The following is a 12,809-nucleotide window of genomic DNA, read 5'->3' on the forward strand; positions in this document are numbered from 1 at the left end:
TCAAGCAAGGCTATCATAAGGAAAGATAGATAGTTCCCCAAACAAAAGTTAAAAGAATCCATTACCACTAAACTAGTCCTACAATAAATATTAAAGGAAGACTCTGAATGGAAAGGAAACACCATAATCAGGAGTAAGAAAAATGGAAGCATAAAATCAATAAAATTAAATGTATCTATAAAAATCAGTCAAGGGATTTACAAAACAAAAGGATGTAAAGTATGACACTATATACTAAACTTTGGAGGGAAGAGGATTAAAAATGTAGTGCTTTAAAAAAAAATGTAGTGTTTTTAGAATGGGTTCAAACTTAAGCTACCATCAACTAAATAGACTGTTATAAGCATAAGATTTTAAATATAAACCTAATGATAACCATAAATTAATAACTGGTAATAGATATGAAAAAAATAAAGAGAAAGGAATCTATCTATATCACTAAGAAAACCAGCAAACCATGAGACAAGAGAGCAAGAGAAGAAAGGAACAGAGAGGTACTACAGAAACAATCATAAAACAAATTTTTAAAACGGCAATAAGTACACACTTATCAATAATAGTTTTGAATGTAAATGGACTGAATGCTCCAATCAAAAGACATAGGGGGACAGAGTGAATTTAAAAACAACACCGGTCTATATGTCGCCTAGAGAGATTAACTTCAGACTGAAAGAAATCAACAGATTGAAAGTGAGGGGATGGAGAAACATTTATCATGCAAATGGTTGTCAAAAGAAAGCTGAAGTAGCAATATTTATACCAGAAAAAAAAGATTTTAAAACAAAGACTGTAATAAAAGACAAGGTAGGACACTATATAATAATAAAGGGGACAATCCAACAAGAAAATATCACAGTTGTAAATATTTATGCACACCACATGGGAGCACCCAAATACATAAAGCAGCTAATCACAAACATAAAGAAAGAAATCAATAGTAATACAATAATTATAGAGGACTTTAACACTCTAATTACAACAGTGTATAGATTATTCAAACAGAAAATCAACAAGGAAACAGTGGTTTTGAATGACACATTGGACCAGATGAATCTGACAGATATATTTAGAACATTCCATCCTAAAACAGACAAATACACATTATTTTCAAGTGCACATGGAACATTCTCCAGAAGAGATCACATTTTAGGTCATAAAATAAGTCTCAACAAATCCAAAAAGATTGAAGTGGTACCATGCATCTTTTCTAAACACAATGTTATGAAACTAGAAAATAATCACAAGAAAAAATCTGGAAAGAACACAAATATGTGGAGGTTAAAAAAGCATGTTACATGTTATTAGCATGAATGGGTCAACCAAGAAATCAAAGAGGAAATCAAAAATAACATGGAGACAATTGAAAAGGAAAACACAACAGTCAAAAATCTTTGGGATGCAGCAGATGCTGTGCTAAGAGGGAAGCTTATAGCAATAAAGGCCTACCTCAAGAAGCAAGCAAAATCTCAGGTAAACAACCTAACCTTACACCTACAGTAGATAGAAAAAGAAGAACAAAGAAAAGCCAAGACAAGTAGAAAGAAAAAAAATACTAAAGATTAGAGTAGAAATAAAAAAAAAAAAGAAACAAAGCAAAACCAATAGAACAGATCTATAAAACCAGGAGCTGGTTCTTTGAAAAGATCAACAAAATAGATAAACCTTTAGCCAAACTCATCAAAACAAGAGAGAGAGAAAGAGAGAGAGAGAAAGAGAACTCCAATAAACAAAATCAGAAATGAAAGAAAAGAAATAACAATGGACACCACAGAAATACAAAGGATTATAAGAGAGTACTTGAAAAACTATATGCCAACAAATTGACATAAAAATGGATAAATTCCTGGAAACATTCCTAGAAACCTCTCAAAAATGAATCAGGAAGAAATAGAAATTTTGAACAGACTGATTACCAGCAATAAAATTGAATCAGTAATAAAAAAACTCCCAACAAACAAAAGTCAGGACCAGATGGCTTCATCAGAGAATTTTACCAAATATTTAAGGAATAGTTAATACCTATTCTTCTCCAAAGACATTCTATGAAGTCAGCATTATTATCCTGATACCAAAATCAGTTAAAGACGCTACAACAAAAGAGAACTACAGACCAATATCTCTGATGAACATGAATGAAAAAAATCCTTGACAAAATATTAGCAAATCGGATCCAATAATACATTTAAAAAATCACTCACCACTATCAAATGGTTTTCATTCCTCAGATGCAAGCGTGGCCCAGTATTTGCAAAACAACCAGTGTGATACCTTACATCAATAAAAGAAGGGTGAAAACAATATGATCATTTCAATAGATGCAAAAAAAAAAAAAAAGAAGCATTTTACATTCATTCATGTTAAAAAACCCTCAAAGTAAGTTTAGAGGGAACATACCTCAACATAAATAATAATATATGAAAAACCATAAAAATCCTAGAAAGGCGCACAGGCAGCAATTTCTCTGACATCAGCTGTAGCAACATTTTTCTAGATATATCTCCTGGGCAAGGGAAACCAAAGCAAAAATAAAATATTGGGACTACATCAAGATTAAAATCTTCTGCACAGCCAAGGAAACAATCAATCAACAACACAAAAGAAAAACCTACCGAATGGGAGAAAATATTTGCAAATGGTATATCTGAATAAGGGGTTAGTATCCAAAATGTATAGAGGATTTATACAACTAAACACCAAAAGACTCTAATAATTCAATTAAAATGGGCTGAAGATATGAATAGTCATTTTTTTCACAGAAGACATCCAGATGGCCAACAGACACATGAAAAGATGCTCAATATAACTCATCATCAGGGAAATGCAAATCACAACCACAATGAGACATCACCTTACACCTGTCAGAATGACTAAAATCAGAAACATAAGAAACAGCAAGTGTTGGTGAGGATGTGGAGAAAAAGGAACTCTCCTGCACTATTGTGGGGAATGCAGCAGCCACTGTGGAATACAGTATGAAGGTTCATCACAATATTAAAGATAGAATTACCATATGGTCCATTCTACTACTGGGTATTTACCCAAGGAATACAAAAACACTTATTCAAAAAGATATGTGCAGCATTTTTTACATGCTGTGTTTATTGCAGCATTATTTACATTACCCAAGATATGGAAGCAGCTTAAGTGTCCATCGATAGATAACCAATACAAAAGAGGTGATATATATACAATGGAATATCACTTAGTCACAAAAAATGAAACCTTGTCATTTGTAAGATGGTTGGGTGTATAGGGTATAATGCCAAGTTAAGTAAGTACAATCAAAGAAAGACAAATGCCATTCGATCTCACTCATATGTGGAATTTAAGAAACAAAACAAATGAACAGAGGAAAAAAAGAGACAAACAAACAAACAAACAAACAAAAAAAACCCAGACTCTTAAAGATAGAGAACAAACTGATAGTTATCCAGAGGGGATGTGAAGGGGGAATGGGTGAAGTAGGTGCAGGTGATTAAGAGTACATTTATCATGATGAGCACTGGGTAACATACAGAGTTGTTGAATCTCTATGTTGTACACCTTAAATTAATATAACACTGTACATAATTATACTGGAATAAAAAAGAATGCATGTTAGTTGTCCTATTTTTATATAGATTCCAATGTACAGCTCCACTGTCCAAATGATACCCCTTTTACATATGTAGATTAAAATACTTGAGACTTTTAAATGGTCTTAGACGTCCCATTGGGAATTAGGTCAACTCCATTTCAAATACTTCCCCTTTTACTTTTTATCTCAGAACCCACTTTATTTTTCATCATGACACCCGTAACTATCTGACGGTATAATATAAATATATATATATTTACTTATTTCTTTATTGTCAATCTCCCTTTCTGGAATGTGAGCATATTGAGCCAGGGACTTGACTTTATTCACTGCTGTATGCTTCCATCAATAATAGTATCTGATGCATATTTATTTCTGAATAAATATATGCTAATCAATGAATGAACAAATAGTAATTGTATGGAAATCACTATGTTTCCTTACCCTAAATTCACTACTCTACTATGCTGGTTTACCAATCTAAGCATTCTAAAACCCACCATATTTTTAAACATTTAGAGACTGAATTAAACATCTGTCTTCTATTGCTTTTCGGAGAGTTCTCTGTGTTGGTGTGAAAACAAAACTCTCAGTATAAAAAATCAAATTATCTCCGGGCATTTTACACAAAGAAAAGGAGCTTGTAAAACAGCAAGAAAAAATAAAAATCTATTCAATTAGTTAAGAAATGTTACCGATGACCAATTTGTTTTTAAATTAAGATCAGTTTTGATACTTTTCTTGCTCTTACCTTTGTCTTGATGTTGCTTTTCAACAAACTCTTGAAAGGATCCAGGCATACCATTTTAGAGTTGATCTTCTCTTCTCTGTCCTTGCTTATGCCTAATATTAAGTACCTAAAATGTCACATATATTGTTTAATCTATTATCTCTCTTTTTAAAAAGATTTTATTTATTTATTCATGAGAGACACAGATAGATGCAGAGACACAGGAAGAGGGAGGAAAAGCAGGCTCCATGCTGAGAGCCCAATATGGGACTCAATCCTAGGACCCCAGGATCACGCCCTGAGCCAAAGGCAGATGCTCAACTGCTGAGCCACCCAGGCATCCCTTAATCTATTCTCTTAAAACCATCAGCCATTAGTAGTCATCAAAAGACTATTGTATGTGTCATCACAGGTGTTGGCTTGTGGCAAAGTGGTTTGTCATCAGAAGCTCCCCACCAGCCTGCAATGGATGCTACTAGCTAAAGGGGACACAATCTGGCTGCTTGCCATCACAACTCCTTGTCTTAGAACCTCTCAGATCATGCCAGGAATCTGGGGTAAGATATGCAAATTACTCTGATAGGACTTCTTTGATGTTTTTCCTTTCTTCCTCTTGCCTTAAGACAACAGCTTGTATTCTCTTATCTAGACCACCTTTCATATTACACCCCCACATAATAGTTATGTTTTTCTTTAAGATTATTGTGAGTTTTCCTTCTCCCCATGATAGATGGTATTAAGTACCCATAAAGAGAATAAACATTAATATTATTTTTATCTAGTCTCACCTATACATTTCTATAGAACAGTTCTAAGGAGAGTTGAAATCTCAATTCAAATCTCAATTGAAATCTCAAATATAAAAATAATATTTATCTAGTCTCACCTATACATTTCTATAGAACAATTCTAAGGAGAATTGAGATTTCAACCTTGGTCAAAGTTTATTGGCTATTTTTTTAGCACTTTATGAATTTCAAAGAGAAACATTCACTCAATAAGTATTTTTGTAAATAATGTGTAGATTCTGGGGGTATAAAATGCATAAGACTGATGGTTTGGGAAAAGTTAAGTTGACAGCTTGAAGACCAGTAAGAACAATAATTGGTGCATGGAAGAAATTCCAAGTGCCTGAGCTTAGGCAGAGATAGTCAGAACAAGGAAGATTGAAGCAGGGAAGTTTTTTACACGTGGGTTGGACAGGTGATAAGAGAGGATGTAGTTGAGCATGACTCCGAGGTTTCCAAGTAGCAAGTGGTGGTTCTGTTCACTAAGATGAGAAGGGGAATGCAACAGAAGGTGTTCTCCGCAGATCCTGGGATGTCTTATCTACAATCATAGATTCACTTACCTGCTATTGATTTCAAAACCTGCATCTTTTGCCCACATTTGTATTTAATGCTTTTTTGACACATAGAAAGTCTGCTAAGGGACAGCTCCATTTAGATGTTCCACAGGAGTCTCAAGCTCAACCTTTTCAAATAAACTCACCATCTTCTCCCAAAGCCACTCATCCTCCTGCATCCTGATCTTAGGAATTCCTTTATCATTTAAAAAGTAACCAAAAATCTATTATTTCTTCTTCCCATTCATGTTCTATTTCCACTTCATCATCATATCACGTTAATTCTATCTACTATACCTTTACAATATTCCCATATTTCTCTATACCTTGTCTACCTTAGTTTACATAAATCACGTTCTTATTCTAGAATTATGCAACAATCTAATTTCCCTTCCTTCCAGTATTGCCCTATTTCATTTTGACATGCTATCCAGTCTTGCCAAGTTCATTCAGAATTATGTTCTTAAAATATGACTTTTCCTATTTAGACTGTTTATACACTCTCAATTGCTTTTAGGATAAGTTTGATCTCCTTAATATGGCCTACTGATTTCTATAAGAGGTGGCCCTAGTATACGGCTCCAGCTCTGTCTCAGCACTGCTCTCTTCCCAACGAGGCCACTTCCACTCATGCATTGCTATTAGAACCCTCTACATGACAACCACAATGAATTACCTCTATCATCCCATATACTTTAAGTGTTAAGTTAGATAAGAACTAAAAATTGTCCATGAATTTGGCAGTTTACATTACCCAGAGCAATTTTAGATTATTAATGGAGGCAGAAAGCAAAATACAGTGCCTTCAGGTATCAGGCATCAGGAGTAACAAGGAAGTGGTATCAGAAAAGTAGAAACAACTCATCAAGTTATCAAATTTTTATTGAATTGACCAGGTAGGTACCAGTTACCAGCATATGACAAAATAAGTGGGTACATGACACCAAACTGATCCTTGAAATTTAAGTATGTGTTAGCTAGAAGAAGCTGTTAAGGGTATCCCAGTTTAAATTTGGCCAAATAGTATCGCAAAAATAAAGTGTTGGAAGAAAGGATTCTGTTTACAAAGGAAGACAATTTCAAGAAATCTTGTAACAGTAGCACATAGAATATGAGAATAGAAAATAATGCAAGATGAGACCTATGAGTAGGAAAGAGTCAGACCATAGAGGGTTTTGTTTATCATGTCATGTCCTCAGATATGATTTTTTTAGCAGATAAAATGTCATGGGAAGTTTAAACAGGAAAATAAATTTCATTTCTGTTTGATCTCTGCAGGGTGGAGGTAAGCTTTCAGGGGAATAAGAACTAGAGGCAGGGAAGAAGATTAGCTATGAAGAACAGAGAGACACTGACAGAGAGAGATAGAATCAAGACTTTGATTAATCAATTAATTATTAATCCCTGAAACCACCTGGTGACCTAGATAGGACAGGCATTATTATACCACTTTTATAGGTCAGGAGGTAGAAACAACTGGTTTCTAGCAAATCTGGAAGCATAACACATTCTTCATTTAGAGTCTACTGTAATGAGAGCTGGAAAACTTGAAAATTTCATTTTTCAAGGATTTCAGTTAGAACAGCTTATATGACAATTAAGCCCAATTAGGTTGAGGTATCAGTATGAACTTGTGTTTATTTAACAGATACAGAAAAGAAGAAATAGGTTGCACAGGTTGGTACACATATATATATTACCAAGTTTGTCCACTGAGAGGGCCTAGGAGCAAGGACACACACCTATCATCCAGATCTTGATTTCTGAATACCATTCTCTGAAAAAGAAATCAGGGCTCTTTAAAAGTGAGGCAGGAAAAAAACACAAAATAAGCCTGGAGGATCTAGTGGTTCCAGGAAGTAAAGAAATGTGCTCCAGTGAGGGCACATCAAAAGGACACAGGAGCTAACCTGAAGAAGTTCCCAATGACCAAAGCTGCAATGATAGGAGAAATAAAATAATGATGATATTGGATTATAACTCATAGAATAAAATAAATATCCATGAGTCCATACCGGTAAATAGAAATAATTGAGTAAGAAAATAAATCTGAGATAGGGCCACCTCTTCCATACAGAATTCGAATTAATTTATGGAAGGAAGGGGGAAATACAAAAGTCACCATGAAGCCAACACCACAGTAATAATTGTTTCAAGCAACATCTACCAATGGATACTAAAATTAGTAGATAAAAATTTCAGAAAAAAAAGAAAACAGGATCTCAGTGTTCTCCCCTCTAAGATATTTATTAAAAAATCAAAAAGCAGCGAAAAGCAGCAACTTTAAAGTGGAGGAAGCTGGCAGACATCATCTCAACTAAGTGATCAAAGTCAATATTACCAAGGGATCTCTGGGTGGCTCAGCGGTTTAGCGCCTGCCTTGGGCCCAGGGTGTGATCCTGGAGTCCCGGGACTGAGTCCCACATCAGGCTCCCTGCATGGAGCCTGCTTCTCCCTCTGCCTGTGTCTCTACCTCTCTCTTTCTCTCTGTGTCTCTCATGAATAAACAAATAAAATCTTAAAAAGAAAAAAGTCAACATCACCATTAAGATAGTGATGTGATTCACCGAGAAGGGCACCATCATCACTTTGGTGGTATTCTTGCCAAGGATACATCAATCTAACTATGAATAAACATTACACGAGCCCACATTGAGGGATATCCTACAAAACAACTGACCAGTACTCCTCTGTAATCTCAAAATAATGAAAGACAAGGTAACACAGGAATTGCCACAGATTGGAGGAAACTGAGGAAACCCAAAACTAAATGCAATGTAGGAAGCAGGACTGGATTATGAAACAGAAATGGAATGTTGGGGTAAAACTGGTGCATAACTGAAGCCTTAAGTTTACTTAATAGTAATCAGCAATATTAATTTACTGATTTCAATCAATGTGCTATGGTCATGTGACATGTTAACATGGGTGAGGAAATAAAGGAGCTTTAAAATTATTTTAAAGTTAATATATTTTTAAAAAGTGATGGCAGAAATATATTTTTCAAAAAAAATTTCAGACAATAATGAACTGTATCCAATATAAACCTTTCTTTAAAAAAATTCATCAATATATTGAGTTAGTTTCAGTTTTAGTTTTTGTTTTTTTTCTGTTGATCTTTCTCTGCACTGGAGCTCAAATTCATCTAAATAGGAGGCAGCCTTGTGGCTGATGCATGTTTAAATTAGCTTTCTGGGGCCATAAAAATCCTGAGAAGGCCCTTGGCATTGAAACAGGTGCTTTTACAGATTAGGCTTCTTTATAGAGAGGGATCCGGACTCAAAAGACAAATAAGTACATTTTAAAGCCATTGAACAAGTCAAATGAACAAAGAATTTAGCATCTGAAGCCTGTGTTTGAATATATCAGTTCTTCCTTCCACTTGTAGATGTGTAAACTGAACCACTTGGAGCCTCTGGTCCTTTATTGGTTAATTGGAGACACCACAAATACTGACTTCCTAGGACTGTTATAAGAATTTTGTTTATATTTAATGTAAAATCATACTCTGTTCATACCAATTAGATGTTACTAATGGAAAATGTAAAAGTCGTATTTAAAATGCTCTGTGAAATATAGATCTGAATGAAATGTAGTCCTTTTTAAATTTTATTATTGCTGTTTTTCCCTGCAGTTAAATGAACATTTGGGAAAGCAAAAGTGCTGCTAGCTTTTCTGACTTGCACAGAGCACATGGTCATATTTCTATTTGGCAGCTAATGAAAACAACTGCTGGGATTTAGAAGCCTCCTACTTAAAAGGACTATGATAGATTGTTAAAACTAAATTTAAATGTTATTAATATGTGTCTGAAGATAATTGTAAGGTGGTAATTAATTACAGAGTCTCTGGAACTAAGACATATTCACATTTATCATCTCTACATTCCTGAAATAACAGGATGATGCTGATCGATTAGCCTCATTACCCATACAAACTTCAAGACATCTCTTAAAAAGTCTCCCCTTAAGGAAGTTTGCTCCAATTCCCTTTCCCGGAATTACTATTGAACTATTGACAACTGACCAAGCAATAGTGATAACTTAGGGAATGCTATGTCTTTGCTTTGTTTTAAAAAGAAAACCACTACTTTATTGTAACCTAATACAAGTATCAAAACACTTTCCTCCTCAGGCACATAAGTAATGCAGTGTAACATTTAGCTTTGGACTCCCCTTCCAAAATATCTCCTGGTTATACTCCCACCACTTCATTGTGGATTCTCTTTCTTCAACTTATCTCTTAAATGCTATTTTCCAAAGAATTTCAGGTTCTCTTCCCCTCAAATACTATACGTTCTGGTGAGTAGTCTTGTCTATAAACTGCCTCTACTTACTATGGACACCATCATCTTTGCTTGAGTTATCATAATAGCTTCCTAACCAGTTGCTATACTTGCAGTTTCTCTGCAATCTACTCTCTGCACGGCAGCCAAAAGTGATCTTTCTACAATACTAATGTATTAATGTTAATCCTCTGGTTAAGCCTTAAGAGTTTCCCACTGCCCTTAAGATTGAGCACAAAGTCTTAGTTGTCACCTTCATGATCTACTCCTCTTAATCTATTAAGCTCTCCATTTCCAGATCTTAACCACTCCATCTGTTACCAATACATCCTACAATCATGCATATTTTTCTTTTCTCTTTTATTTCTCCTGAACTGGAGAGTTGTATTGCATTTATGGTGCCTAACACTGCTCTAGGGACATAAGTGTTCAATAACTCATTGTTAAGTGAATGAATGAGTGAATGAAAATGATTATCTTTACAAAGAAGGCAAGTCATTGCAAAAATTAACAGCTTAAATCTAAATATACAAAAATAAATAATTGGACAGTATGACTTTACAGTAATAAAGAAAGGGAAATAAACATTAAACATTATGACATCATCCTAGGGGTAGAGTATGCAACTCTTGATCTTAGGGTCATGAGTTCAAGCCCCACATTGGGCATAGAACCTAAAAAAATAAAAATTAAAACAGATAAATAAAATGATCATACTAACGTCATATTTTTAAATAGGTTTAAAATATAAAAAATAGGGATCCCTGGGTGGCGCAGCGGTTTAGCGCCTGCCTTTGGCCCAGGGCGCGATCCTGGAGACCCGGGATCGAATCCCACATCGGGCTCCCGGTGCATGGAGCCTGCTTCTCCCTCTGCCTGTCTCTCTGCCTCTCTCTCTCTCTCTGTGACTATCATAAATAAATAAAATAAATAAATAAAAAAGAAAATAAAATAAAAATAAAATATAAAAAATAGCAATATATTCTTATCAATCTATTACAAAGAGAATCTGCAATTTTATTCTCTGTAAAATAAGCTTAAATGATTTCAGGACAACTTAACTTATTTTGGCACCTAAAATACAAAATGTGTGTTACTGACATTTATAAAACTGCATAGTTGAAGAAACCCGCTGCCTATTCAGTTTTACAGAGGAAAAAAATTGCTTGCTTCATAAGAAATTTGAAGAAGTTACTGGCTCAAGAGATGAAAAACAGCCTCTTGATGGAATACTAAGTACTGACTACTCTATTATACCACAGTTCTATAGAAACACGAACAGATCCCATAAGCATTTCATGAATCTGTATGGATGTGTGAGAGTTTTCATTTGTTTCTCAGGAAAGTTTCTTATTATGAAAAATCTATTGCCTAAGTTAACTGCCCTCTATTTTCCTTTTCAGAGAAGGCAGTCGGCAATCATATTCTTATCCAGTAACCCTCTGATTTTAACTCACTCTAAACTAATGACTTTATTTTTGATATTATAACAGGAGATTAAAAAAGGTAAGAAAATTGGCCAATTCCATATGTAGCTGTAGCCCTAGTGGGAATATGGAGTGGCAAATTTTATTCATACTACAACTATTCATCATTTATTTATTGATAACCATTCATATCCAGGTCATTGAAGACACAGTTCACATTCATAATTTCTCAATCATTGTCACTTTAAATTTTAATAGGTAAACTCATGAGGTACTATTCTTCCTGTGTGAATTATTCAAACGCAAAGGATACAACCTCAAACAACATGATGTTATATAAATGGGACATAGAACATAGATAGGAAACAGGTCAACCATGAAGTAAGAAGTCATTGAATTGACAAGTCTCCTCCAGGAATAGTCCTGGTCTTTATGTATGTACTTGAAGATTTAGAGGTGACTTCTGTTACAAACTGGTTTGTTAAAAAGTATTCCAAAAAAGTTCTATAGTATAACTGCCTCTCTGGTATTAGTATTAGTATTATTAACTTCTGGTCTTGAACTCTTTTCCTAGGCAAACTCTTGAACAGTATGAAGTATAATCAACATTTTTTCATGTAGCAAGCCAATCTTGCTACTATATTTGAATTTAATCTAATTACTGAAATGTAATTAATTTCATTGGAAAATTATTTGTGAACAAAGAACACGTTGCTCTACACTACACTGCAGCTGCACTAGTTAGACCATAGTCTATCATGTCATGTTTATTCTAGAAAAAGCACTTAAGAAATTAACAAATAGAGAAGTCTCCCTAAAGTTATAAAGAAGGACATCTATTCATGTCTCTCATGAACAAATAAATAAAGTCTTTTTTTAATTAATTAAAATGATAGTGATCTTTATTTTTCACTGTAATGTACTCAACATGTAAAACGTTGCTTGCACATAAGTGCTCAACAAATAGATATTGAATAAATTAACAAATGAATATGAATGAAGAACTGGAAAAGATATACTTACAAAGCAGTCATTAAAAAGGGATAGATAACTGAACTCATACTAACATGGTACAATAGCCAAGATATATTATGTTCAAAAAACAGACTGCAAAATAGTGTCTATTTATATATAATTACATAAGTATATGTTTATAAATGTAGCCTAAAGTTCACCAAGAAAATTAAGCTAGAAACTAAGGGTCTTTGTATATGCTATGAACAAAATATAAACACTCTGTGATTTACTAAATTCTGTGGGTTTTTTTTTTTTAAGATTTTATTATGTATCCACGAGAGACACAGAGATAGAGAGAGAGGCAGAGACACAGGCAGAGGGAGAATCAGGCTCCATTCAGGGAGCCCGATGTGGGACTCGATCCCGGGACTCCAGGATCACACCCTGGGCAGAAGGCAGGCGCTAAACCGCTGTGCCACCCAGGGATC

General features: G+C 34.4%; 1 long non-coding RNA gene across 1 annotated transcript in view; it reads left to right on the forward strand.

Annotated features, from left to right (window-relative positions):
- Positions 1–4,748: 4,748 nt before the first annotated feature.
- The window catches only part of LOC140613804 (uncharacterized), a 77,080-nt gene continuing 69,019 nt past the window's right edge, over positions 4,749–12,809 (forward strand). The window contains exon 1 of the long non-coding RNA XR_012014692.1: positions 4,749–4,864. This is a non-coding gene — a long non-coding RNA (uncharacterized lncRNA). The remainder of the gene's footprint in view (positions 4,865–12,809) is intronic.

This window comes from Canis lupus, chromosome 22 (genome assembly GCF_048164855.1).
Source record: "Canis lupus baileyi chromosome 22, mCanLup2.hap1, whole genome shotgun sequence".
Lineage (NCBI taxonomy): Eukaryota > Metazoa > Chordata > Mammalia > Carnivora > Canidae > Canis > Canis lupus.